This window comes from Pseudorasbora parva, unplaced genomic scaffold (genome assembly GCF_024679245.1).
Source record: "Pseudorasbora parva isolate DD20220531a unplaced genomic scaffold, ASM2467924v1 scaffold_33, whole genome shotgun sequence".
In the NCBI taxonomy this organism is placed as follows: Eukaryota; Metazoa; Chordata; class Actinopteri; order Cypriniformes; family Gobionidae; genus Pseudorasbora; species Pseudorasbora parva.
In genome coordinates, this window is record NW_027125104.1 from 324,055 (window position 1) to 349,802 (window position 25,748).

Consider the following 25,748-nt stretch of genomic DNA (forward strand, 5'->3'; position numbering starts at 1 on the left):
ACAAATCCCTCATCTCTCTTGTGCAGGACCGGGAAGTGGTGAGTCCAGTTCCAGGCCTCACACTAAGTGAGGCCAAAGACGTTTGGAGGAACGCAGCCCACCCAGCTCTCCAGAACAGACACAAGGACTTATCGTGGATGGTGGCTCATGAGATCCTCCCGGTCAGGGCGGTTATGCACTCCAGAGGCATGGCCAAAAACTCCATCTGCCCACGGTCCGGGTGCAACCACCCGGAGACCGTCCACCATCTGCTCTGGGAGTGCGGTGCTGCGCGGGACCTGTGGGCCAGGGCCGGCCCCCTGTTTTTCCCGTGCCTGCCAGCGGGTGGGGCCCAGGTGGACTACAAGCTCGCCATCCTGGGGGTGGGTCAGGGCCTCAAAGCCCAAACATCGCAAGAATTTGCCTCGCTCTGGCTCACCCTCAACCTGATAAAGGATGCCATCTGGGTCACCAGAAACCTGCTGGTGGGGAAACGCGTGACGGTCCCCCTCCACGCGAGCGAGCAGAAGATAAGATCAACGCTGCAGGGTGGGCCGCACGTCGTCATTCGGACGGGGGGGCCGAGGCTGCACAAAGAGGTCCCGGCCACCACCGACCTTGGCCGCCCGTAGATGCACCCTCACCACTCTGGCTACGGGAACAGCGGGCCAGCGGGCCGGAGGAGAGGGGATTTCCGCTGGGCCTTTGAAGCGGGGAGTCCTGAACCTGTTCTGGAGACCTGGAGTGAATGGACATTCTTGATAGGGACTCACCCCCGGTCCTGCACAACAGAGATTTTTAAACAGAATGATTTTATTGTGTTTTAACTGGCTTGTATTTATTTGCTATTTATACTTTTATCCCTTTTTCTAACACCACACTGACTTGCATACATGGACTTTACACAACACACTACACTGACTGATTTTAACTAAGAATGCAAAACTGTTGGTTTTAATCTGTGTAAACATGTATGTTTAAAAAGAAAAGAAATGTGAGGTTTGAATGGAAAAAAAGAAATGTGTAAAAAAAAAAAAAAAAAATCTGTTCTTATCAGTTTAATATCTGATACGTCCCCTATCCGGGGACTGCATATTAAATTGATTTTTGGCACATGGAGCCGGAACCGGGGCTTGCTCCGTCCACTCCACGCATCGACCTGGTATTGCAGTGCCTCCAGGAACGGTGTGCTTCCCCTTTTTGGGGACTGCGAATTGTTGTGACTAATAGAAGAACCAACAACACCACTGGAATTTTGTCAGAGAATACAGAAATACGCAGGAAGCGCATACAGAATGACGATGAGGTGACCGTTGACGATGACCGTGCCACAGAGAAAGCAGCAAGCTGCGGTCATATGAGCATAGGGAAAAAAGAAGAACAAAAGCGTCGGTTGCCGGCCGGCTGACTCATCACCGTCACAGCACGTTTTTTGATGTCCCTCTTATTTGAGAGTCTTTACCAACGAGCTGATGAGTCGAATCGGGGGTTTGTGTTGGATGGATTAGGGACACCTGATTCAAATCAAGGTCAGGCACGCACGCACGCAGCAGTCAAGCAATGGAAGGTGCCCCGTCCTTCCTTTTCTTGGGGGAGGGGAAGGTCACCGTGTTTGAGGATGGCGAAGGGGGATAGGGCGCCTCTGCCTGGAGGCCAGGCAACTCATACTTACCTGGCAGGGGAGACACCATGATCAGGAAGGTGGTTCACCCAGGGCGAGGCTCGGCCATTGCACTCCGGTTGTGCTGACCCCTGCGAATTCCCTAAATGTGGGAATCTCGACTGCATAATTTATGGTAGTGGGGGACTGCGTTCGCGCTCTCCCCTGTACACACTGGTTAAAAGCAGATAGCGTGGAGGGAAAAAGCGTGCGGTTCTTGACGCTTGTGGCGCCGCCCACTGCCCCAAAGGGTGAAGTTGCACCAGTTTTGTTATGTTTCTGTCTCTTTCTGCTGTGTCAGCCAGTGACCCGGAGAGTTCAGAGAACTGAACTGCGTCTGTTTTCATCGAGGTTGTCGAAACCTGCGACCGGTTTGCCGAATGTGGTTTTTCCCACAAACTTTGATATTCAACGGACGAGTTGATTGACAGCAGTGGTCCCAAAGGCAAAGTTGTTCGGATGGAGGTTTTCTGTCGTATGGTACGACTGTCTCGTGCGCGTGCTGTGAAAAAGCACGCGACATACGTTCGCCTATAGCCGCTCTCATGTTGTTGCTTTTTCATTTTAAAGCGCCACTAGGTGGCCATTCACCGCGTCCTTTCTCGCCTGACCCCAGACTGAGCCCGTGCACGGGTGTACCGGCTTGGGTGAAATTGTCTCGTTCCGTCCAAGAGCTATAGCCGTTCTAGCAGACCCCGCCTCGCCCAGCCCGTAGGTTTCGGCCTGCCGCCGCCAAGCTGAATCGAAATTCCCACTTTTTTTCCGATCTGGACGGACAGTCAGACTCCAGAGAATCTTTCTGCACTGGTTTGGGCCAGATCGGGCAAAAGACCTAGGACTAGTGTGCAAAAGTAGGTTTTTCACAAAATCCCAAATACCCGAAAATTTCGCCAGCGCAACCTTCGAATCCGAGGCATGCGTCTCGCTCGGCTCGAGCCAAGGATTCCGATGATATAAGACACTTGGTTCTGCGGCGTGCGGTTTGGGAGCTACGAGCCATTTCGTACTTTCGGTGGCTGTAGCGCCACCGCCGGGCCCATCGGGGGGCCAGCCTTGGTGATGTTGTAGAGCGAGTGGCTAGTACCATCCCTCAAAGTTTCAGGTCTCTACGACGTACGGCCTTTGCCAACCCTCCCCCCCCTCACCGCTTCCCAGATGGGCGTCGCCTTTGCCGGCTCCCCTGCCGCTGCGTCATTGTGTCATCGCTTCTCGGCCTTTTGGCTAAGATCAAGTGTAGTATCTGTTCTTATCAGTTTAATATCTGATACGTCCCCTATCCGGGGACTGCATATTAAATTGATTTTTGGCACATGGAGCCGGAACCGGGGCTTGCTCCGTCCACTCCACGCATCGACCTGGTATTGCAGTGCCTCCAGGAACGGTGTGCTTCCCCTTTTTGGGGACTGCGAATTGTTGTGACTAATAGAAGAACCAACAACACCACTGGAATTTTGTCAGAGAATACAGAAATACGCAGGAAGCGCATACAGAATGACGATGAGGTGACCATTGACGATGACCGTGCCACAGAGAAAGCAGCAAGCTGCGGTCATATGAGCATAGGGAAAAAAGAAGAACAAAAGCGTCGGTTGCCGGCCGGCTGACTCATCACCGTCACAGCACGTTTTTTGATGTCCCTCTTATTTGAGAGTCTTTACCAACGAGCTGATGAGTCGAATCAGGGGTTTGTGTTGGATGGATTAGGGACACCTGATTCAAATCAAGGTCAGGCACGCACGCACGCAGCAGTCAAGCAATGGAAGGTGCCCCGTCCTTCCTTTTCTTGGGGGAGGGGAAGGTCACCGTGTTTGAGGATGGCGAAGGGGGATAGGGCGCCTCTGCCTGGAGGCCAGGCAACTCATACTTACCTGGCAGGGGAGACACCATGATCAGGAAGGTGGTTCACCCAGGGCGAGGCTCGGCCATTGCACTCCGGTTGTGCTGACCCCTGCGAATTCCCCAAATGTGGGAATCTCGACTGCATAATTTATGGTAGTGGGGGACTGCGTTCGCGCTCTCCCCTGTACACACTGGTTAAAAGCAGATAGCGTGGAGGGAAAAAGCGTGCGGTTCTTGACGCTTGTGGCGCCGCCCACTGCCCCAAAGGGTGAAGTTGCACCAGTTTTGTTATGTTTCTGTCTCTTTCTGCTGTGTCAGCCAGTGACCCGGAGAGTTCAGAGAACTGAACTGCGTCTGTTTTCATCGAGGTTGTCGAAACCTGCGACCGGTTTGCCGAATGTGGTTTTTCCCACAAACTTTGATATTCAACGGACGAGTTGATTGACAGCAGTGGTCCCAAAGGCAAAGTTGTTCGGATGGAGGTTTTCTGTCGTATGGTACGACTGTCTCGTGCGCGTGCTGTGAAAAAGCACGCGACATACGTTCGCCTATAGCCGCTCTCATGTTGTTGCTTTTTCATTTTAAAGCGCCACTAGGTGGCCATTCACCGCGTCCTTTCTCGCCTGACCCCAGACTGAGCCCGTGCACGGGTGTACCGGCTTGGGTGAAATTGTCTCGTTCCGTCCAAGAGCTATAGCCGTTCTAGCAGACCCCGCCTCGCCCAGCCCGTAGGTTTCGGCCTGCCGCCGCCAAGCTGAATCGAAATTCCCACTTTTTTTCCGATCTGGACGGACAGTCAGACTCCAGAGAATCTTTCTGCACTGGTTTGGGCCAGATCGGGCAAAAGACCTAGGACTAGTGTGCAAAAGTAGGTTTTTCACAAAATCCCAAATACCCGAAAATTTCGCCAGCGCAACCTTCGAATCCGAGGCATGCGTCTCGCTCGGCTCGAGCCAAGGATTCCGATGATATAAGACACTTGGTTCTGCGGCGTGCGGTTTGGGAGCTACGAGCCATTTCGTACTTTCGGTGGCTGTAGCGCCACCGCCGGGCCCATCGGGGGGCCAGCCTTGGTGATGTTGTAGAGCGAGTGGCTAGTACCATCCCTCAAAGTTTCAGGTCTCTACGACGTACGGCCTTTGCCAACCCTCCCCCCCCTCACCGCTTCCCAGATGGGCGTCGCCTTTGCCGGCTCCCCTGCCGCTGCGTCATTGTGTCATCGCTTCTCGGCCTTTTGGCTAAGATCAAGTGTAGTATCTGTTCTTATCAGTTTAATATCTGATACGTCCCCTATCCGGGGACTGCATATTAAATTGATTTTTGGCACATGGAGCCGGAACCGGGGCTTGCTCCGTCCACTCCACGCATCGACCTGGTATTGCAGTGCCTCCAGGAACGGTGTGCTTCCCCTTTTTGGGGACTGCGAATTGTTGTGACTAATAGAAGAACCAACAACACCACTGGAATTTTGTCAGAGAATACAGAAATACGCAGGAAGCGCATACAGAATGACGATGAGGTGACCATTGACGATGACCGTGCCACAGAGAAAGCAGCAAGCTGCGGTCATATGAGCATAGGGAAAAAAGAAGAACAAAAGCGTCGGTTGCCGGCCGGCTGACTCATCACCGTCACAGCACGTTTTTTGATGTCCCTCTTATTTGAGAGTCTTTACCAACGAGCTGATGAGTCGAATCAGGGGTTTGTGTTGGATGGATTAGGGACACCTGATTCAAATCAAGGTCAGGCACGCACGCACGCAGCAGTCAAGCAATGGAAGGTGCCCCGTCCTTCCTTTTCTTGGGGGAGGGGAAGGTCACCGTGTTTGAGGATGGCGAAGGGGGATAGGGCGCCTCTGCCTGGAGGCCAGGCAACTCATACTTACCTGGCAGGGGAGACACCATGATCAGGAAGGTGGTTCACCCAGGGCGAGGCTCGGCCATTGCACTCCGGTTGTGCTGACCCCTGCGAATTCCCCAAATGTGGGAATCTCGACTGCATAATTTATGGTAGTGGGGGACTGCGTTCGCGCTCTCCCCTGTACACACTGGTTAAAAGCAGATAGCGTGGAGGGAAAAAGCGTGCGGTTCTTGACGCTTGTGGCGCCGCCCACTGCCCCAAAGGGTGAAGTTGCACCAGTTTTGTTATGTTTCTGTCTCTTTCTGCTGTGTCAGCCAGTGACCCGGAGAGTTCAGAGAACTGAACTGCGTCTGTTTTCATCGAGGTTGTCGAAACCTGCGACCGGTTTGCCGAATGTGGTTTTTCCCACAAACTTTGATATTCAACGGACGAGTTGATTGACAGCAGTGGTCCCAAAGGCAAAGTTGTTCGGATGGAGGTTTTCTGTCGTATGGTACGACTGTCTCGTGCGCGTGCTGTGAAAAAGCACGCGACATACGTTCGCCTATAGCCGCTCTCATGTTGTTGCTTTTTCATTTTAAAGCGCCACTAGGTGGCCATTCACCGCGTCCTTTCTCGCCTGACCCCAGACTGAGCCCGTGCACGGGTGTACCGGCTTGGGTGAAATTGTCTCGTTCCGTCCAAGAGCTATAGCCGTTCTAGCAGACCCCGCCTCGCCCAGCCCGTAGGTTTCGGCCTGCCGCCGCCAAGCTGAATCGAAATTCCCACTTTTTTTCCGATCTGGACGGACAGTCAGACTCCAGAGAATCTTTCTGCACTGGTTTGGGCCAGATCGGGCAAAAGACCTAGGACTAGTGTGCAAAAGTAGGTTTTTCACAAAATCCCAAATACCCGAAAATTTCGCCAGCGCAACCTTCGAATCCGAGGCATGCGTCTCGCTCGGCTCGAGCCAAGGATTCCGATGATATAAGACACTTGGTTCTGCGGCGTGCGGTTTGGGAGCTACGAGCCATTTCGTACTTTCGGTGGCTGTAGCGCCACCGCCGGGCCCATCGGGGGGCCAGCCTTGGTGATGTTGTAGAGCGAGTGGCTAGTACCATCCCTCAAAGTTTCAGGTCTCCGTCCACTCCACGCATCGACCTGGTATTGCAGTGCCTCCAGGAACGGTGTGCTTCCCCTTTTTGGGGACTGCGAATTGTTGTGACTAATAGAAGAACCAACAACACCACTGGAATTTTGTCAGAGAATACAGAAATACGCAGGAAGCGCATACAGAATGACGATGAGGTGACCGTTGACGATGACCGTGCCACAGAGAAAGCAGCAAGCTGCGGTCATATGAGCATAGGGAAAAAAGAAGAACAAAAGCGTCGGTTGCCGGCCGGCTGACTCATCACCGTCACAGCACGTTTTTTGATGTCCCTCTTATTTGAGAGTCTTTACCAACGAGCTGATGAGTCGAATCGGGGGTTTGTGTTGGATGGATTAGGGACACCTGATTCAAATCAAGGTCAGGCACGCACGCACGCAGCAGTCAAGCAATGGAAGGTGCCCCGTCCTTCCTTTTCTTGGGGGAGGGGAAGGTCACCGTGTTTGAGGATGGCGAAGGGGGATAGGGCGCCTCTGCCTGGAGGCCAGGCAACTCATACTTACCTGGCAGGGGAGACACCATGATCAGGAAGGTGGTTCACCCAGGGCGAGGCTCGGCCATTGCACTCCGGTTGTGCTGACCCCTGCGAATTCCCCAAATGTGGGAATCTCGACTGCATAATTTATGGTAGTGGGGGACTGCGTTCGCGCTCTCCCCTGTACACACTGGTTAAAAGCAGATAGCGTGGAGGGAAAAAGCGTGCGGTTCTTGACGCTTGTGGCGCCGCCCACTGCCCCAAAGGGTGAAGTTGCACCAGTTTTGTTATGTTTCTGTCTCTTTCTGCTGTGTCAGCCAGTGACCCGGAGAGTTCAGAGAACTGAACTGCGTCTGTTTTCATCGAGGTTGTCGAAACCTGCGACCGGTTTGCCGAATGTGGTTTTTCCCACAAACTTTGATATTCAACGGACGAGTTGATTGACAGCAGTGGTCCCAAAGGCAAAGTTGTTCGGATGGAGGTTTTCTGTCGTATGGTACGACTGTCTCGTGCGCGTGCTGTGAAAAAGCACGCGACATACGTTCGCCTATAGCCGCTCTCATGTTGTTGCTTTTTCATTTTAAAGCGCCACTAGGTGGCCATTCACCGCGTCCTTTCTCGCCTGACCCCAGACTGAGCCCGTGCATGGGTGTACCGGCTTGGGTGAAATTGTCTCGTTCCGTCCAAGAGCTATAGCCGTTCTAGCAGACCCCGCCTCGCCCAGCCCGTAGGTTTCGGCCTGCCGCCGCCAAGCTGAATCGAAATTCCCACTTTTTTTCCGATCTGGACGGACAGTCAGACTCCAGAGAATCTTTCTGCACTGGTTTGGGCCAGATCGGGCAAAAGACCTAGGACTAGTGTGCAAAAGTAGGTTTTTCACAAAATCCCAAATACCCGAAAATTTCGCCAGCGCAACCTTCGAATCCGAGGCATGCGTCTCGCTCGGCTCGAGCCAAGGATTCCGATGATATAAGACACTTGGTTCTGCGGCGTGCGGTTTGGGAGCTACGAGCCATTTCGTACTTTCGGTGGCTGTAGCGCCACCGCCGGGCCCATCGGGGGGCCAGCCTTGGTGATGTTGTAGAGCGAGTGGCTAGTACCATCCCTCAAAGTTTCAGGTCTCTACGACGTACGGCCTTTGCCAACCCTCCCCCCCCTCACCGCTTCCCAGATGGGCGTCGCCTTTGCCGGCTCCCCTGCCGCTGCGTCATTGTGTCATCGCTTCTCGGCCTTTTGGCTAAGATCAAGTGTAGTATCTGTTCTTATCAGTTTAATATCTGATACGTCCCCTATCCGGGGACTGCATATTAAATTGATTTTTGGCACATGGAGCCGGAACCGGGGCTTGCTCCGTCCACTCCACGCATCGACCTGGTATTGCAGTGCCTCCGGGAACGGTGTGCTTCCCCTTTTCGGAGACTGCGAATTGTTGTGACTAATAGAAGAACCAACAACACCACTGGACTTTTGTCAGAGAATACAGAAATACGCAGGAAGCGCATACAGAATGACGATGAGGTGACCGTTGACGATGACCGTGCCACAGAGAAAGCAGCAAGCTGCGGTCATATGAGCATAGGGAAAAAAGAAGAACAAAAGCGTCGGTTGCCGGCCGGCTGACTCATCACCGTCACAGCACGTTTTTTGATGTCCCTCTTATTTGAGAGTCTTTACCAACGAGCTGATGAGTCGAATCAGGGGTTTGTGTTGGATGGATTAGGGACACCTGATTCAAATCAAGGTCACGCACGCACGCACGCAGCAGTCAAGCAATGGAAGGTGCCCCGTCCTTCCTTTTCTTGGGGGAGGGGAAGGTCACCGTGTTTGAGGATGGCGAAGGGGGATAGGGCGCCTCTGCCTGGAGGCCAGGCAACTCATACTTACCTGGCAGGGGAGACACCATGATCAGGAAGGTGGTTCACCCAGGGCGAGGCTCGGCCATTGCACTCCGGTTGTGCTGACCCCTGCGAATTCCCCAAATGTGGGAATCTCGACTGCATAATTTATGGTAGTGGGGGACTGCGTTCGCGCTCTCCCCTGTACACACTGGTTAAAAGCAGATAGCGTGGAGGGAAAAAGCGTGCGGTTCTTGACGCTTGTGGCGCCGCCCACTGCCCCAAAGGGTGAAGTTGCACCAGTTTTGTTATGTTTCTGTCTCTTTCTGCTGTGTCAGCCAGTGACCCGGAGAGTTCAGAGAACTGAACTGCGTCTGTTTTCATCGAGGTTGTCGAAACCTGCGACCGGTTTGCCGAATGTGGTTTTTCCCACAAACTTTGATATTCAACGGACGAGTTGATTGACAGCAGTGGTCCCAAAGGCAAAGTTGTTCGGATGGAGGTTTTCTGTCGTATGGTACGACTGTCTCGTGCGCGTGCTGTGAAAAAGCACGCGACATACGTTCGCCTATAGCCGCTCTCATGTTGTTGCTTTTTCATTTTAAAGCGCCACTAGGTGGCCATTCACCGCGTCCTTTCTCGCCTGACCCCAGACTGAGCCCGTGCATGGGTGTACCGGCTTGGGTGAAATTGTCTCGTTCCGTCCAAGAGCTATAGCCGTTCTAGCAGACCCCGCCTCGCCCAGCCCGTAGGTTTCGGCCTGCCGCCGCCAAGCTGAATCGAAATTCCCACTTTTTTTCCGATCTGGACGGACAGTCAGACTCCAGAGAATCTTTCTGCACTGGTTTGGGCCAGATCGGGCAAAAGACCTAGGACTAGTGTGCAAAAGTAGGTTTTTCACAAAATCCCAAATACCCGAAAATTTCGCCAGCGCAACCTTCGAATCCGAGGCATGCGTCTCGCTCGGCTCGAGCCAAGGATTCCGATGATATAAGACACTTGGTTCTGCGGCGTGCGGTTTGGGAGCTACGAGCCATTTCGTACTTTCGGTGGCTGTAGCGCCACCGCCGGGCCCATCGGGGGGCCAGCCTTGGTGATGTTGTAGAGCGAGTGGCTAGTACCATCCCTCAAAGTTTCAGGTCTCTACGACGTACGGCCTTTGCCAACCCTCCCCCCCCTCACCGCTTCCCAGATGGGCGTCGCCTTTGCCGGCTCCCCTGCCGCTGCGTCATTGTGTCATCGCTTCTCGGCCTTTTGGCTAAGATCAAGTGTAGTATCTGTTCTTATCAGTTTAATATCTGATACGTCCCCTATCCGGGGACTGCATATTAAATTGATTTTTGGCACATGGAGCCGGAACCGGGGCTTGCTCCGTCCACTCCACGCATCGACCTGGTATTGCAGTGCCTCCAGGAACGGTGTGCTTCCCCTTTTTGGGGACTGCGAATTGTTGTGACTAATAGAAGAACCAACAACACCACTGGAATTTTGTCAGAGAATACAGAAATACGCAGGAAGCGCATACAGAATGACGATGAGGTGACCGTTGACGATGACCGTGCCACAGAGAAAGCAGCAAGCTGCGGTCATATGAGCATAGGGAAAAAAGAAGAACAAAAGCGTCGGTTGCCGGCCGGCTGACTCATCACCGTCACAGCACGTTTTTTGATGTCCCTCTTATTTGAGAGTCTTTACCAACGAGCTGATGAGTCGAATCGGGGGTTTGTGTTGGATGGATTAGGGACACCTGATTCAAATCAAGGTCAGGCACGCACGCACGCAGCAGTCAAGCAATGGAAGGTGCCCCGTCCTTCCTTTTCTTGGGGGAGGGGAAGGTCACCATGTTTGAGGATGGCGAAGGGGGATAGGGCGCCTCTGCCTGGAGGCCAGGCAACTCATACTTACCTGGCAGGGGAGACACCATGATCAGGAAGGTGGTTCACCCAGGGCGAGGCTCGGCCATTGCACTCCGGTTGTGCTGACCCCTGCGAATTCCCCAAATGTGGGAATCTCGACTGCATAATTTATGGTAGTGGGGGACTGCGTTCGCGCTCTCCCCTGTACACACTGGTTAAAAGCAGATAGCGTGGAGGGAAAAAGCGTGCGGTTCTTGACGCTTGTGGCGCCGCCCACTGCCCCAAAGGGTGAAGTTGCACCAGTTTTGTTATGTTTCTGTCTCTTTCTGCTGTGTCAGCCAGTGACCCGGAGAGTTCAGAGAACTGAACTGCGTCTGTTTTCATCGAGGTTGTCGAAACCTGCGACCGGTTTGCCGAATGTGGTTTTTCCCACAAACTTTGATATTCAACGGACGAGTTGATTGACAGCAGTGGTCCCAAAGGCAAAGTTGTTCGGATGGAGGTTTTCTGTCGTATGGTACGACTGTCTCGTGCGCGTGCTGTGAAAAAGCACGCGACATACGTTCGCCTATAGCCGCTCTCATGTTGTTGCTTTTTCATTTTAAAGCGCCACTAGGTGGCCATTCACCGCGTCCTTTCTCGCCTGACCCCAGACTGAGCCCGTGCACGGGTGTACCGGCTTGGGTGAAATTGTCTCGTTCCGTCCAAGAGCTATAGCCGTTCTAGCAGACCCCGCCTCGCCCAGCCCGTAGGTTTCGGCCTGCCGCCGCCAAGCTGAATCGAAATTCCCACTTTTTTTCCGATCTGGACGGACAGTCAGACTCCAGAGAATCTTTCTGCACTGGTTTGGGCCAGATCGGGCAAAAGACCTAGGACTAGTGTGCAAAAGTAGGTTTTTCACAAAATCCCAAATACCCGAAAATTTCGCCAGCGCAACCTTCGAATCCGAGGCATGCGTCTCGCTCGGCTCGAGCCAAGGATTCCGATGATATAAGACACTTGGTTCTGCGGCGTGCGGTTTGGGAGCTACGAGCCATTTCGTACTTTCGGTGGCTGTAGCGCCACCGCCGGGCCCATCGGGGGGCCAGCCTTGGTGATGTTGTAGAGCGAGTGGCTAGTACCATCCCTCAAAGTTTCAGGTCTCTACGACGTACGGCCTTTGCCAACCCTCCCCCCCCTCACCGCTTCCCAGATGGGCGTCGCCTTTGCCGGCTCCCCTGCCGCTGCGTCATTGTGTCATCGCTTCTCGGCCTTTTGGCTAAGATCAAGTGTAGTATCTGTTCTTATCAGTTTAATATCTGATACGTCCCCTATCCGGGGACTGCATATTAAATTGATTTTTGGCACATGGAGCCGGAACCGGGGCTTGCTCCGTCCACTCCACGCATCGACCTGGTATTGCAGTGCCTCCAGGAACGGTGTGCTTCCCCTTTTCGGAGACTGCGAATTGTTGTGACTAATAGAAGAACCAACAACACCACTGGACTTTTGTCAGAGAATACAGAAATACGCAGGAAGCGCATACAGAATGACGATGAGGTGACCGTTGACGATGACCGTGCCACAGAGAAAGCAGCAAGCTGCGGTCATATGAGCATAGGGAAAAAAGAAGAACAAAAGCGTCGGTTGCCGGCCGGCTGACTCATCACCGTCACAGCACGTTTTTTGATGTCCCTCTTATTTGAGAGTCTTTACCAACGAGCTGATGAGTCGAATCAGGGGTTTGTGTTGGATGGATTAGGGACACCTGATTCAAATCAAGGTCACGCACGCACGCACGCAGCAGTCAAGCAATGGAAGGTGCCCCGTCCTTCCTTTTCTTGGGGGAGGGGAAGGTCACCGTGTTTGAGGATGGCGAAGGGGGATAGGGCGCCTCTGCCTGGAGGCCAGGCAACTCATACTTACCTGGCAGGGGAGACACCATGATCAGGAAGGTGGTTCACCCAGGGCGAGGCTCGGCCATTGCACTCCGGTTGTGCTGACCCCTGCGAATTCCCCAAATGTGGGAATCTCGACTGCATAATTTATGGTAGTGGGGGACTGCGTTCGCGCTCTCCCCTGTACACACTGGTTAAAAGCAGATAGCGTGGAGGGAAAAAGCGTGCGGTTCTTGACGCTTGTGGCGCCGCCCACTGCCCCAAAGGGTGAAGTTGCACCAGTTTTGTTATGTTTCTGTCTCTTTCTGCTGTGTCAGCCAGTGACCCGGAGAGTTCAGAGAACTGAACTGCGTCTGTTTTCATCGAGGTTGTCGAAACCTGCGACCGGTTTGCCGAATGTGGTTTTTCCCACAAACTTTGATATTCAACGGACGAGTTGATTGACAGCAGTGGTCCCAAAGGCAAAGTTGTTCGGATGGAGGTTTTCTGTCGTATGGTACGACTGTCTCGTGCGCGTGCTGTGAAAAAGCACGCGACATACGTTCGCCTATAGCCGCTCTCATGTTGTTGCTTTTTCATTTTAAAGCGCCACTAGGTGGCCATTCACCGCGTCCTTTCTCGCCTGACCCCAGACTGAGCCCGTGCACGGGTGTACCGGCTTGGGTGAAATTGTCTCGTTCCGTCCAAGAGCTATAGCCGTTCTAGCAGACCCCGCCTCGCCCAGCCCGTAGGTTTCGGCCTGCCGCCGCCAAGCTGAATCGAAATTCCCACTTTTTTTCCGATCTGGACGGACAGTCAGACTCCAGAGAATCTTTCTGCACTGGTTTGGGCCAGATCGGGCAAAAGACCTAGGACTAGTGTGCAAAAGTAGGTTTTTCACAAAATCCCAAATACCCGAAAATTTCGCCAGCGCAACCTTCGAATCCGAGGCATGCGTCTCGCTCGGCTCGAGCCAAGGATTCCGATGATATAAGACACTTGGTTCTGCGGCGTGCGGTTTGGGAGCTACGAGCCATTTCGTACTTTCGGTGGCTGTAGCGCCACCGCCGGGCCCATCGGGGGGCCAGCCTTGGTGATGTTGTAGAGCGAGTGGCTAGTGCCATCCCTCAAAGTTTCAGGTCTCTACGACGTACGGCCTTTGCCAACCCTCCCCCCCCTCACCGCTTCCCAGATGGGCGTCGCCTTTGCCGGCTCCCCTGCCGCTGCGTCATTGTGTCATCGCTTCTCGGCCTTTTGGCTAAGATCAAGTGTAGTATCTGTTCTTATCAGTTTAATATCTGATACGTCCCCTATCTGGGGACTGCATATTAAATTGATTTTTGGCACATGGAGCCGGAACCGGGGCTTGCTCCGTCCACTCCACGCATCGACCTGGTATTGCAGTGCCTCCAGGAACGGTGTGCTTCCCCTTTTTGGGGACTGCGAATTGTTGTGACTAATAGAAGAACCAACAACACCACTGGACTTTTGTCAGAGAATACAGAAATACGCAGGAAGCGCATACAGAATGACGATGAGGTGACCGTTGACGATGACCGTGCCACAGAGAAAGCAGCAAGCTGCGGTCATATGAGCATAGGGAAAAAAGAAGAACAAAAGCGTCGGTTGCCGGCCGGCTGACTCATCACCGTCACAGCACGTTTTTTGATGTCCCGTCTTATTTGAGAGTCTTTACCAACGAGCTGATGAGTCGAATCAGGGGTTTGTGTTGGATGGATTAGGGACACCTGATTCAAATCAAGGTCAGGCACGCACGCACGCAGCAGTCAAGCAATGGAAGGTGCCCCGTCCTTCCTTTTCTTGGGGGAGGGGAAGGTCACCGTGTTTGAGGATGGCGAAGGGGGATAGGGCGCCTCTGCCTGGAGGCCAGGCAACTCATACTTACCTGGCAGGGGAGACACCATGATCAGGAAGGTGGTTCACCCAGGGCGAGGCTCGGCCATTGCACTCCGGTTGTGCTGACCCCTGCGAATTCCCCAAATGTGGGAATCTCGACTGCATAATTTATGGTAGTGGGGGACTGCGTTCGCGCTCTCCCCTGTACACACTGGTTAAAAGCAGATAGCGTGGAGGGAAAAAGCGTGCGGTTCTTGACGCTTGTGGTGCCGCCCACTGCCCCAAAGGGTGAAGTTGCACCAGTTTTGTTATGTTTCTGTCTCTTTCTGCTGTGTCAGCCAGTGACCCGGAGAGTTCAGAGAACTGAACTGCGTCTGTTTTCATCGAGGTTGTCGAAACCTGCGACCGGTTTGCCGAATGTGGTTTTTCCCACAAACTTTGATATTCAACGGACGAGTTGATTGACAGCAGTGGTCCCAAAGGCACAGTTGTTCGGATGGAGGTTTTCTGTCGTATGGTACGACTGTCTCGTGCGCGTGCTGTGAAAAAGCACGCGACATACGTTCGCCTATAGCCGCTCTCATGTTGTTGCTTTTTCATTTTAAAGCGCCACTAGGTGGCCATTCACCGCGTCCTTTCTCGCCTGACCCCAGACTGAGCCCGTGCACGGGTGTACCGGCTTGGGTGAAATTGTCTCGTTCCGTCCAAGAGCTATAGCCGTTCTAGCAGACCCCGCCTCGCCCAGCCCGTAGGTTTCGGCCTGCCGCCGCCAAGCTGAATCGAAATTCCCACTTTTTTTCCGATCTGGACGGACAGTCAGACTCCAGAGAATCTTTCTGCACTGGTTTGGGCCAGATCGGGCAAAAGACCTAGGACTAGTGTGCAAAAGTAGGTTTTTCACAAAATCCCAAATACCCGAAAATTTCGCCAGCGCAACCTTCGAATCCGAGGCATGCGTCTCGCTCGGCTCGAGCCAAGGATTCCGATGATATAAGACACTTGGTTCTGCGGCGTGCGGTTTGGGAGCTACGAGCCATTTCGTACTTTCGGTGGCTGTAGCGCCACCGCCGGGCCCATCGGGGGGCCAGCCTTGGTGATGTTGTAGAGCGAGTGGCTAGTACCATCCCTCAAAGTTTCAGGTCTCTACGACGTACGGCCTTTGCCAACCCTCCCCCCCCTCACCGCTTCCCAGATGGGCGTCGCCTTTGCCGGCTCCCCTGCCGCTGCGTCATTGTGTCATCGCTTCTCGGCCTTTTGGCTAAGATCAAGTGGTCTGGTCTGACGGTAGAGACAGCGATCGCCTCTTGTTGGACCTTTGTCTCGTGTGTTGCTTGTCACACGGGACATACAGCCTTCAGGAGGTACATTGACAAGCGGCTTTTAGGGGACGACTCGTTCTTCGAGGAATCTACTTGGTTTTAAAGGTAAGCAGGTTTTTATATTATTTATTTATTTATTTGTTTATTTATTTAAATTATTGCTTATTTTATTGCTTGATTTTAGCCGCAGCGTGCTGTTGGTGCCTCCATCATGTCGGCTGCTCGTGCCGGCGTGAGGAGGCACCACAGTGTGCGTTTTAAATTTAAAAGAAAAGAGGATGGTACTCTCCAGGGCATGTCCAGACTGGACTTTTCCAGGAAGTACATCCAACAGACTCTGGGTTTTAAAGCTACAGACATAAACTGTTTATTGACTCTGCCCCTGAACCATGGTTTTGATGTGAGTTTTACATCTGCTTCTCTGTTGAGTACTTTCTGGTCTCGGTTTGAAACATGTAAAGCCAATTTCTCCATGTTCACAGTGGAAAAGCTAACTGATAATTCACTGAAAGTGGTGATTGTCAGGATGTTTAATGAAACTGTGAGTGGAGAGGATATTGTTGTATGGTTGGCAAGATACTGCTCTATTCGTGGACCACCAGTCAAGGTTTTAGATGAGGACGGTATCTGGAGCTGTGCGTGGAGAGTGCCCATCAAACAATGGGCAGATCCCAACAGCTACCATGGTCTGAGTCAAATACCATCAATGATTGTGTTGGGCGAGAATAGAGGCTACATCCACTACCAAGGGATGCCCAAGCTTTGCCGCAAATGTGGCAAACTTGGACATCTCGCCGAGGCATGTCAGGAAGTAATATGCAGAAAGTGTAGAGAAATTGGACACACCTTTGAAGAGTGCCAAAATGGCAGAAAGTGTAACCTCTGTGGAGAATCAACCCATCTCTACAGAGATTGCCCTAAAAGTTTTGCCAACAAGTTGAAAAACAACAAAATGGCCGCCCCACCCAATGTACAAACAAGTGAGGAGGCGGGCCCTGAGGTTTTGGCGGGAAATTCAATATCCCAGCCAGCCTCAGGGATTGGACAGGAAGGAGGAAGTGGGGTGGCCACAGGGGCGGAGTCAATTTTAGCAGTTGAACGAGGGGAGGAAGCCAATCCTCAAGAAGAAAGTAAAGAGAAAATGGAGGAGGAAGAGGAGGAAACGGCTTCCTCCCTAGAAACAGTCCCGGAGCTGAGTGTTGTGGACAGTGGGAGTGGAACTGATTGTTCTCTCCCCAATGCTCAAGTGCAGAAAAGGTCTGCGAGATCTCCTCTGGTTCAAACAGAGGAGAAAAGGCTGAGGGCATCGCATCGGCTAGATAGTTCCTCTTCGGAAGATCTAGACCGTATGTGGCCCCCAGAATCTCCAAATGAAGTCTCTTTTCTGCACATAAAGCTAAGAACATCGTCGCCAAAGGAGTGGCAAGAGTTCCCCTCTGTGGCTCCTGAGGCGCCAAGCACTTGCCTTCCTGATTCCAGTATTTCTGGGGAAAAGGAAAGAGAAGTGCAACAAGATGTAACATGATTTTAATTCTGTCTTTGTAGTCCACTCTTGTTTTATCTTTTAAATGACTTGTACCTTTTTAGCCATACTGCTCATGGCTCTCACTATCTCTACAATTAATGTGAGAAGTGTGAAGAGCAATATGCGAGCACAGAGCGTCTTATCCTTTTTAAAATATTTTAAGTCAGATGTGTTTTTATTGCAAGAATGTGGTTTGCCGTTTTTACCAAATTACAGGAAATGGGAGGAGCTCTGGACCCCAGGACCTTCCATTTGGAGCGGGTCCAATTTTAACAAAAATGATGGTGTTGCTATTTTAATTAACAATAAGAATATCTTGGTGAAGGGCAGCACTGTGGTGAAGGACGGGCGGGCAATTTTAGCAAATCTGACTTTTTTAGGTAAGGATTTTAACGTTTTAAATGTATATGGTTTTACGGATAAAAATGAAAGGTATGAGTTTTTAGAAGACCTGCAGCCCCACATGCTAGGTAGGGCTCCTTTAGTGGTAGCAGGGGATTTTAACTGTGTTTTATCAAAGAAGGACAGAAAGAGGGTGGGAGATGATTTTAAGATTGATAAGACATCGGTTTTATTACAAAGCTTAGTTAGAGATTTTAGGTTAGTTGACTGTTTTAAAATAATGCATCAAAGAGAGGAGGGCTTCACCTGGTTCAGTGGTGACGGCACCAAAGCCTCTCGAATCGACTACCTATTTACAAGAGATTTCCCGCCAACCGATGCTACATTGACCCCACTCTTCTTCTCAGACCACTTAATGCTATCTTGCACTCTTTCACTGCCCACTGGTGTGACAGTAGGGGGAGGTCTGTGGAAGCTGAACTGCTCCCTCTTAGAAGATGAGGAGGTAGTCAGAGAATATAGGGAGCAGTTCAGCCAATGGCAGACCCTCCAAGACTTTTATGACTCACGTGCACAGTGGTGGGAGATGGTGAAGGAACGGACAAGACTTTTTTTTAGAAAGACAGGCAGAGACAAAAAGAATAGATTTAAACGACGCATGATGGGGCTGCAAAAACGACTACAAAGGTATTTTAATCTTTTAAATGACGGGTTTGATTTTAATGAAGATATTAAAATGGTAAAAGATGAGATGTCAGTTTTATCCAAAATACAAAGCAAAGGTGTCATTTTAAGGAGCAGGGAGAGGGAAACAGAGGAAGGAGAAAAGTGTACTAGGTATTTTTTTAAAAAGATAATTTCACAGGGTGGGACAATTACTGTTTTAAAAAGTGGAGGGAGGGAAGCCCACAGCACAAAAGAGATTTTAAAAGAAACTGAAGAATTTTATGAACAATTATACAATACCAAAGAAGTACACAATGACGCGATAAAGGAAGTTTTAGAGTTTTTAGAAAAGAAATTAGACAAATGTGCTATTTTATCTCAAGATTTTAACATTTTAGAGATGGACAAAGCTCTTAAAAGTTTTAAACGAGGAAAGTCCCCAGGAATAGATGGACTTCCTCTAGAGTTTTACTCCACTTTTTGGGATATTTTAGCACACGAATTACTGACTGTTTTTAAGGAATTTGAGACTCTGGACAGACTTCCTGACAGTTTTAGAATAGGGATAGTTTCACTCTTGCTAAAAAAAGGTGACAAGACTGACTTAAAAAACTGGCGACCCATTACTCTTTTAAACTTTGATTGTAAGATTTTTAGCAAAATTTTATCCATGCGCATGTCGACTGTTTTAGAGGACGTAATTCACCTGGATCAAGCATGTGCTGTGCCCGGAAGGAAGATCACGGACAGCCTGGTACTGATCAGAGATGCTATCTGTTATGCGAGAGACAGAAATATTCGGCTAGTAGTCCTAAATTTAGATTTTGAAAAAGCATTTGACCGCATCTCGCACCAGTTCCTCTTTAAGGTACTGGAGAAAATGGGGTTTCCAGGGAGGTTTATAGCCTGGGTGGGACTGCTTTACAATGGTCTGGTTAGCAGGATTTTGGTTAACGGGCATTTGTCCAAAGCTGTAAATATCCACAGCGGTGTCCGTCAGGGGTGTCCTTTATCTCCCCTTCTGTATGTGGCCTGTATTGAGCCACTGGCACAAATCTTGAGAAGGGATAAATGGATTAAAGGACTGGACGTCCCAGGGACTGGTGGACTGACAGCAACCTGCGTTTTATATATGGACGACATAACCCTTTTAGCGACTGACCTTTTATCGGTACGAAGAGCATTGGACTTGACTGACTGGTACGGTCGGGCCTCGGGCGCCAAGCTCAATAGGAACAAGTCCGAGGCCCAGCTCTTCGGGCCGTGGGGGGACGTCGACACAGGTGGACTGGATCTGGTTTTTAAAGACAACGATTTGAAAGTTTTAGGTGTAAAATTTGACAGAGAGGGTGGAGGACGGGGAAACTGGACTGACATCTTAGGGAAAGTTAGGCAAAGACTGGGTTTTTGGGGACTAAGACAGATGACAATGGAAGGGAAGGTTTTAATTTTTAAAGCCATAATTTTACCACTGATTTTACTTGTCTGTTCTGTTTTTAGTCCCCCAAGAAGATTCCTGGCCAACCTGGAGAGGGCGGTATTTTATTTCCTGTGGGGGTCCAAGTGGGAACGACTGAAAAGGGAGGTCTTTAAAAAAAGAAAGGAAAATGGTGGGAAAGGCCTCCCTGACCCCCACTTGTTTTTAGGTAGCCGCTTTACCGCCCTCCACATCGGATACGCGCTGACCCCATCCAGAGAGAATAAGACAGCGGCCATGGCTCGTTTCTGGATGGGGTCCTACCTAAGAAGCCTAAAGATTTTACCTACTGATTTAAAAACCCCAGTGTCTTTTAACTTGCCAAAAGAGTATATTTTTATCAAGACATTTTTAAAGAAATACTTTTTAGAAACAGAAGATGTGACGATTTTAACTAACCATAAGTCTCTTATCTCTCTTGTGCAGGATCGAGAAAAGGTGAGCCCAGTTCCAGGCCTCACGCCAAGTGAGGCCAAAGAAGTTTGGAGGAACGTTGCCCACCCAGCTCTCCAGAACAGGCTTAAGGACTTGGCGTGGATGGTGGCTCATGAGATCCTCCCGGTCAGGGCGGTTATGCACTCCAGAGGCATGGCCAAAAATCCCACCTGCCCACGGTCCGGGTGTAAATCCCCGGAGACCGTCTACCATCTGCTCTGGGAGTGCGGTGCTGCGCGGGACCTGTGGGCCAGGGCCGGCCCCCTGTTTTTCCCGTGCCTGCCAGCGGGTGGGGCCCAGGTGGATTACAAGCTCGCCATCCTAGGGGTGGGTCAGGGCCTAAAAGCCCTAACAACACAAGAATTTGCATCGCTCTGGCTCACCCTTAACCTGATAAAGGATGCCATCTGGGTCACCAGAAACCTGCTGGTGGGGAAACGCGTGACGGTCCCCCTCCACGCGAGCGAGCAGAGGATAAGATCAGCGCTGCAGGGTGGGCCGCACGTCGTTATTCGGATGGGGGGGCCGAGGCCACACGAGAAGGTCCCGGCCACCACCGACCTTGGCCGCCCGTAGATGCACCCTCACCACTCTGGCTACGGGAACAGCGGGCCAGCGGGCCGGAGGAGAGGGGATCTCCGCTGGGCTCTGGAAGCGAGGAGCCTTGAGCCTGTTCTGGAGAACTGGAGTGAATGGACATGTTTTGTAGGGGCTCACCCTTGATCCTGTACAAGAGACGAAGTTTTAATTGTCACGTTTTAGTCTGTTTTATCATGAATATATTTATTGTTTTCATTCATTTTATTCCTCTTTTAACACCACACTGACATACAAGGACTTTTACACAACACATCAACTGATTTTAACAAAAAAGTGACTTGTGTTTTAATGGATGTAACCATGTATGTTTATTTTATTTTTTAAAGAAGAAAGAAATGTGTGGCATAAACATGAAAATGAATTGAAATCAATATGAAAAAATGTAACAATAAAACTTTTCGAAAGAAAAAATCTGTTCTTATCAGTTTAATATCTGATACGTCCCCTATCCGGGGACTGCATATTAAATTGATTTTTGGCACATGGAGCCGGAACCGGGGCTTGCTCCGTCCACTCCACGCATCGACCTGGTATTGCAGTGCCTCCAGGAACGGTGTGCTTCCCCTTTTTGGGGACTGCGAATTGTTGTGACTAATAGAAGAACCAACAACACCACTGGAATTTTGTCAGAGAATACAGAAATACGCAGGAAGCGCATACAGAATGATGATGAGGTGACCGTTGACGATGACCGTGCCACAGAGAAAGCAGCAAGCTGCGGTCATATGAGCATAGGGAAAAAAGAAGAACAAAAGCGTCGGTTGCCGGCCGGCTGACTCATCACCGTCACAGCACGTTTTTTGATGTCCCTCTTATTTGAGAGTCTTTACCAACGAGCTGATGAGTCCAATCGGGGGTTTGTGTTGGATGGATTAGGGACACCTGATTCAAATCAAGGTCAGGCACGCACGCACGCAGCAGTCAAGCAATGGAAGGTGCCCCGTCCTTCCTTTTCTTGGGGGAGGGGAAGGTCACCGTGTTTGAGGATGGCGAAGGGGGATAGGGCGCCTCTGCCTGGAGGCCAGGCAACTCATACTTACCTGGCAGGGGAGACACCATGATCAGGAAGGTGGTTCACCCAGGGCGAGGCTCGGCCATTGCACTCCGGTTGTGCTGACCCCTGCGAATTCCCCAAATGTGGGAATCTCGACTGCATAATTTATGGTAGTGGGGGACTGCGTTCGCGCTCTCCCCTGTACACACTGGTTAAAAGCAGATAGCGTGGAGGGAAAAAGCGTGCGGTTCTTGACGCTTGTGGCGCCGCCCACTGCCCCAAAGGGTGAAGTTGCACCAGTTTTGTTATGTTTCTGTCTCTTTCTGCTGTGTCAGCCAGTGACCCGGAGAGTTCAGAGAACTGAACTGCGTCTGTTTTCATCGAGGTTGTCGAAACCTGCGACCGGTTTGCCGAATGTGGTTTTTCCCACAAACTTTGATATTCAACGGACGAGTTGATTGACAGCAGTGGTCCCAAAGGCAAAGTTGTTCGGATGGAGGTTTTCTGTCGTATGGTACGACTGTCTCGTGCGCGTGCTGTGAAAAAGCACGCGACATACGTTCGCCTATAGCCGCTCTCATGTTGTTGCTTTTTCATTTTAAAGCGCCACTAGGTGGCCATTCACCGCGTCCTTTCTCGCCTGACCCCAGACTGAGCCCGTGCACGGGTGTACCGGCTTGGGTGAAATTGTCTCGTTCCGTCCAAGAGCTATAGCCGTTCTAGCAGACCCCGCCTCGCCCAGCCCGTAGGTTTCGGCCTGCCGCCGCCAAGCTGAATCGAAATTCCCACTTTTTTTCCGATCTGGACGGACAGTCAGACTCCAGAGAATCTTTCTGCACTGGTTTGGGCCAGATCGGGCAAAAGACCTAGGACTAGTGTGCAAAAGTAGGTTTTTCACAAAATCCCAAATACCCGAAAATTTCGCCAGCGCAACCTTCGAATCCGAGGCATGCGTCTCGCTCGGCTCGAGCCAAGGATTCCGATGATATAAGACACTTGGTTCTGCGGCGTGCGGTTTGGGAGCTACGAGCCATTTCGTACTTTCGGTGGCTGTAGCGCCACCGCCGGGCCCATCGGGGGGCCAGCCTTGGTGATGTTGTAGAGCGAGTGGCTAGTGCCATCCCTCAAAGTTTCAGGTCTCTACGACGTACGGCCTTTGCCAACCCTCCCCCCCCTCACCGCTTCCCAGATGGGCGTCGCCTTTGCCGGCTCCCCTGCCGCTGCGTCATTGTGTCATCGCTTCTCGGCCTTTTGGCTAAGATCAAGTGTAGTATCTGTTCTTATCAGTTTAATATCTGATACGTCCCCTATCCGGGGACTGCATATTAAATTGATTTTTGGCACATGGAGCCGGAACCGGGGCTTGCTCCGTCCACTCCACGCATCGACCTGGTATTGCAGTGCCTCCAAGAACGGTGTGCTTCCCCTTTTTGGGGACTGCGAATTGTTGTGACTAATAGAAGAACCAACAACACCACTGGACTTTTGTCAGAGAATACAGAAATACGCAGGAAGCGCATACAGAATGACGATGAGGTGACCGTTGACGATGACCGTGCCACAGAGAAAGCAGCAAGCTGCGGTCATATGAGCATAGGGAAAAAAGAAGAACAAAAGCGTCGGTTGCCGGCCGGCTGACTCATCACCGTCACAGCACGTTTTTTGATGTCCCGTCTTATTTGAGAGTCTTTACCAACGAGCTGATGAGTCGAATCAGGGGTTTGTGTTGGATGGATTAGGGACACCTGATTCAAATCAAGGTCAGGCACGCACGCACGCAGCAGTCAAGCAATGGAAGGTGCCCCGTCCTTCCTTTTCTTGGGGGAGGGGAAGGTCACCGTGTTTGAGGATGGCGAAGGGGGATAGGGCGCCTCTGCCTGGAGGCCAGGCAACTCATACTTACCTGGCAGGGGAGACACCATGATCAGGAAGGTGGTTCACCCAGGGCGAGGCTCGGCCATTGCACTCCGGTTGTGCTGACCCCTGCGAATTCCCCAAATGTGGGAATCTCGACTGCATAATTTATGGTAGTGGGGGACTGCGTTCGCGCTCTCCCCTGTACACACTGGTTAAAAGCAGATAGCGTGGAGGGAAAAAGCGTGCGGTTCTTGACGCTTGTGGCGCCGCCCACTGCCCCAAAGGGTGAAGTTGCACCAGTTTTGTTATGTTTCTGTCTCTTTCTGCTGTGTCAGCCAGTGACCCGGAGAGTTCAGAGAACTGAACTGCGTCTGTTTTCATCGAGGTTGTCGAAACCTGCGACCGGTTTGCCGAATGTGGTTTTTCCCACAAACTTTGATATTCAACGGACGAGTTGATTGACAGCAGTGGTCCCAAAGGCAAAGTTGTTCGGATGGAGGTTTTCTGTCGTATGGTACGACTGTCTCGTGCGCGTGCTGTGAAAAAGCACGCGACATACGTTCGCCTATAGCCGCTCTCATGTTGTTGCTTTTTCATTTTAAAGCGCCACTAGGTGGCCATTCACCGCGTCCTTTCTCGCCTGACCCCAGACTGAGCCCGTGCACGGGTGTACCGGCTTGGGTGAAATTGTCTCGTTCCGTCCAAGAGCTATAGCCGTTCTAGCAGACCCCGCCTCGCCCAGCCCGTAGGTTTCGGCCTGCCGCCGCCAAGCTGAATCGAAATTCCCACTTTTTTTCCGATCTGGACGGACAGTCAGACTCCAGAGAATCTTTCTGCACTGGTTTGGGCCAGATCGGGCAAAAGACCTAGGACTAGTGTGCAAAAGTAGGTTTTTCACAAAATCCCAAATACCCGAAAATTTCGCCAGCGCAACCTTCGAATCCGAGGCATGCGTCTCGCTCGGCTCGAGCCAAGGATTCCGATGATATAAGACACTAGGTTCTGCGGCGTGCGGTTTGGGAGCTACGAGCCATTTCGTACTTTCGGTGGCTGTAGCGCCACCGCCGGGCCCATCGGGGGGCCAGCCTTGGTGATGTTGTAGAGCGAGTGGCTAGTGCCATCCCTCAAAGTTTCAGGTCTCTACGACGTACGGCCTTTGCCAACCCTCCCCCCCCTCACCGCTTCCCAGATGGGCGTCGCCTTTGCCGGCTCCCCTGCCGCTGCGTCATTGTGTCATCGCTTCTCGGCCTTTTGGCTAAGATCAAGTGTAGTATCTGTTCTTATCAGTTTAATATCTGATACGTCCCCTATCCGGGGACTGCATATTAAATTGATTTTTGGCACATGGAGCCGGAACCGGGGCTTGCTCCGTCCACTCCACGCATCGACCTGGTATTGCAGTGCCTCCAGGAACGGTGTGCTTCCCCTTTTTGGGGACTGCGAATTGTTGTGACTAATAGAAGAACCAACAACACCACTGGACTTTTGTCAGAGAATACAGAAATACGCAGGAAGCGCATACAGAATGACGATGAGGTGACCGTTGACGATGACCGTGCCACAGAGAAAGCAGCAAGCTGCGGTCATATGAGCATAGGGAAAAAAGAAGAACAAAAGCGTCGGTTGCCGGCCGGCTGACTCATCACCGTCACAGCACGTTTTTTGATGTCCCGTCTTATTTGAGAGTCTTTACCAACGAGCTGATGAGTCGAATCAGGGGTTTGTGTTGGATGGATTAGGGACACCTGATTCAAATCAAGGTCAGGCACGCACGCACGCAGCAGTCAAGCAATGGAAGGTGCCCCGTCCTTCCTTTTCTTGGGGGAGGGGAAGGTCACCGTGTTTGAGGATGGCGAAGGGGGATAGGGCGCCTCTGCCTGGAGGCCAGGCAACTCATACTTACCTGGCAGGGGAGACACCATGATCAGGAAGGTGGTTCACCCAGGGCGAGGCTCGGCCATTGCACTCCGGTTGTGCTGACCCCTGCGAATTCCCCAAATGTGGGAATCTCGACTGCATAATTTATGGTAGTGGGGGACTGCGTTCGCGCTCTCCCCTGTACACACTGGTTAAAAGCAGATAGCGTGGAGGGAAAAAGCATGCGGTTCTTGACGCTTGTGGCGCCGCCCACTGCCCCAAAGGGTGAAGTTGCACCAGTTTTGTTAT

The 25,748-nt window shown here is 51.6% G+C and overlaps 19 non-coding genes and 2 pseudogenes across 19 annotated transcripts; all 21 read left to right on the forward strand.

Annotated features, from left to right (window-relative positions):
* Positions 1-998: 998 nt before the first annotated feature.
* Positions 999-1,175, forward strand: LOC137066922 (U2 spliceosomal RNA; annotated as a pseudogene).
* A 468-nt stretch (positions 1,176-1,643) lies between these two features.
* LOC137067326 (U1 spliceosomal RNA) lies at positions 1,644-1,807 on the forward strand. Its single transcript, XR_010903127.1, has one exon. It is a non-coding gene; the product is annotated as a U1 spliceosomal RNA (small nuclear RNA).
* A 1,033-nt stretch (positions 1,808-2,840) lies between these two features.
* LOC137066538 (U2 spliceosomal RNA) lies at positions 2,841-3,031 on the forward strand. Its single transcript, XR_010902449.1, has one exon. It is a non-coding gene; the product is annotated as a U2 spliceosomal RNA (small nuclear RNA).
* A 468-nt stretch (positions 3,032-3,499) lies between these two features.
* LOC137066983 (U1 spliceosomal RNA) lies at positions 3,500-3,663 on the forward strand. Its single transcript, XR_010902815.1, has one exon. It is a non-coding gene; the product is annotated as a U1 spliceosomal RNA (small nuclear RNA).
* Positions 3,664-4,696: 1,033 nt separating this feature from the next.
* LOC137066539 (U2 spliceosomal RNA) lies at positions 4,697-4,887 on the forward strand. Its single transcript, XR_010902450.1, has one exon. It is a non-coding gene; the product is annotated as a U2 spliceosomal RNA (small nuclear RNA).
* Positions 4,888-5,355: 468 nt separating this feature from the next.
* Positions 5,356-5,519, forward strand: LOC137066984 (U1 spliceosomal RNA). Its single transcript, XR_010902816.1, has one exon. It is a non-coding gene; the product is annotated as a U1 spliceosomal RNA (small nuclear RNA).
* A 1,464-nt stretch (positions 5,520-6,983) lies between these two features.
* Positions 6,984-7,147, forward strand: LOC137066985 (U1 spliceosomal RNA). Its single transcript, XR_010902817.1, has one exon. It is a non-coding gene; the product is annotated as a U1 spliceosomal RNA (small nuclear RNA).
* A 1,033-nt stretch (positions 7,148-8,180) lies between these two features.
* Positions 8,181-8,371, forward strand: LOC137066806 (U2 spliceosomal RNA). Its single transcript, XR_010902692.1, has one exon. It is a non-coding gene; the product is annotated as a U2 spliceosomal RNA (small nuclear RNA).
* A 468-nt stretch (positions 8,372-8,839) lies between these two features.
* On the forward strand, positions 8,840-9,003 carry LOC137066986 (U1 spliceosomal RNA). The gene has a single exon (XR_010902818.1). It is a non-coding gene; the product is annotated as a U1 spliceosomal RNA (small nuclear RNA).
* Positions 9,004-10,036: 1,033 nt separating this feature from the next.
* On the forward strand, positions 10,037-10,227 carry LOC137066540 (U2 spliceosomal RNA). The gene has a single exon (XR_010902451.1). It is a non-coding gene; the product is annotated as a U2 spliceosomal RNA (small nuclear RNA).
* A 468-nt stretch (positions 10,228-10,695) lies between these two features.
* LOC137066987 (U1 spliceosomal RNA) lies at positions 10,696-10,859 on the forward strand. Its single transcript, XR_010902819.1, has one exon. It is a non-coding gene; the product is annotated as a U1 spliceosomal RNA (small nuclear RNA).
* A 1,033-nt stretch (positions 10,860-11,892) lies between these two features.
* On the forward strand, positions 11,893-12,083 carry LOC137066541 (U2 spliceosomal RNA). Its single transcript, XR_010902452.1, has one exon. It is a non-coding gene; the product is annotated as a U2 spliceosomal RNA (small nuclear RNA).
* A 468-nt stretch (positions 12,084-12,551) lies between these two features.
* On the forward strand, positions 12,552-12,715 carry LOC137066988 (U1 spliceosomal RNA). The gene has a single exon (XR_010902820.1). It is a non-coding gene; the product is annotated as a U1 spliceosomal RNA (small nuclear RNA).
* A 1,033-nt stretch (positions 12,716-13,748) lies between these two features.
* LOC137067367 (U2 spliceosomal RNA) lies at positions 13,749-13,939 on the forward strand. The gene has a single exon (XR_010903162.1). It is a non-coding gene; the product is annotated as a U2 spliceosomal RNA (small nuclear RNA).
* Positions 13,940-14,408: 469 nt separating this feature from the next.
* LOC137066989 (U1 spliceosomal RNA) lies at positions 14,409-14,572 on the forward strand. The gene has a single exon (XR_010902821.1). It is a non-coding gene; the product is annotated as a U1 spliceosomal RNA (small nuclear RNA).
* Positions 14,573-21,121: 6,549 nt separating this feature from the next.
* Positions 21,122-21,295, forward strand: LOC137066894 (U2 spliceosomal RNA; annotated as a pseudogene).
* Positions 21,296-21,763: 468 nt separating this feature from the next.
* LOC137066991 (U1 spliceosomal RNA) lies at positions 21,764-21,927 on the forward strand. The gene has a single exon (XR_010902822.1). It is a non-coding gene; the product is annotated as a U1 spliceosomal RNA (small nuclear RNA).
* Positions 21,928-22,960: 1,033 nt separating this feature from the next.
* On the forward strand, positions 22,961-23,151 carry LOC137066833 (U2 spliceosomal RNA). Its single transcript, XR_010902717.1, has one exon. It is a non-coding gene; the product is annotated as a U2 spliceosomal RNA (small nuclear RNA).
* A 469-nt stretch (positions 23,152-23,620) lies between these two features.
* On the forward strand, positions 23,621-23,784 carry LOC137066993 (U1 spliceosomal RNA). Its single transcript, XR_010902824.1, has one exon. It is a non-coding gene; the product is annotated as a U1 spliceosomal RNA (small nuclear RNA).
* Positions 23,785-24,817: 1,033 nt separating this feature from the next.
* Positions 24,818-25,008, forward strand: LOC137066543 (U2 spliceosomal RNA). The gene has a single exon (XR_010902454.1). It is a non-coding gene; the product is annotated as a U2 spliceosomal RNA (small nuclear RNA).
* A 469-nt stretch (positions 25,009-25,477) lies between these two features.
* LOC137066994 (U1 spliceosomal RNA) lies at positions 25,478-25,641 on the forward strand. The gene has a single exon (XR_010902825.1). It is a non-coding gene; the product is annotated as a U1 spliceosomal RNA (small nuclear RNA).
* Positions 25,642-25,748: the final 107 nt, after the last annotated feature.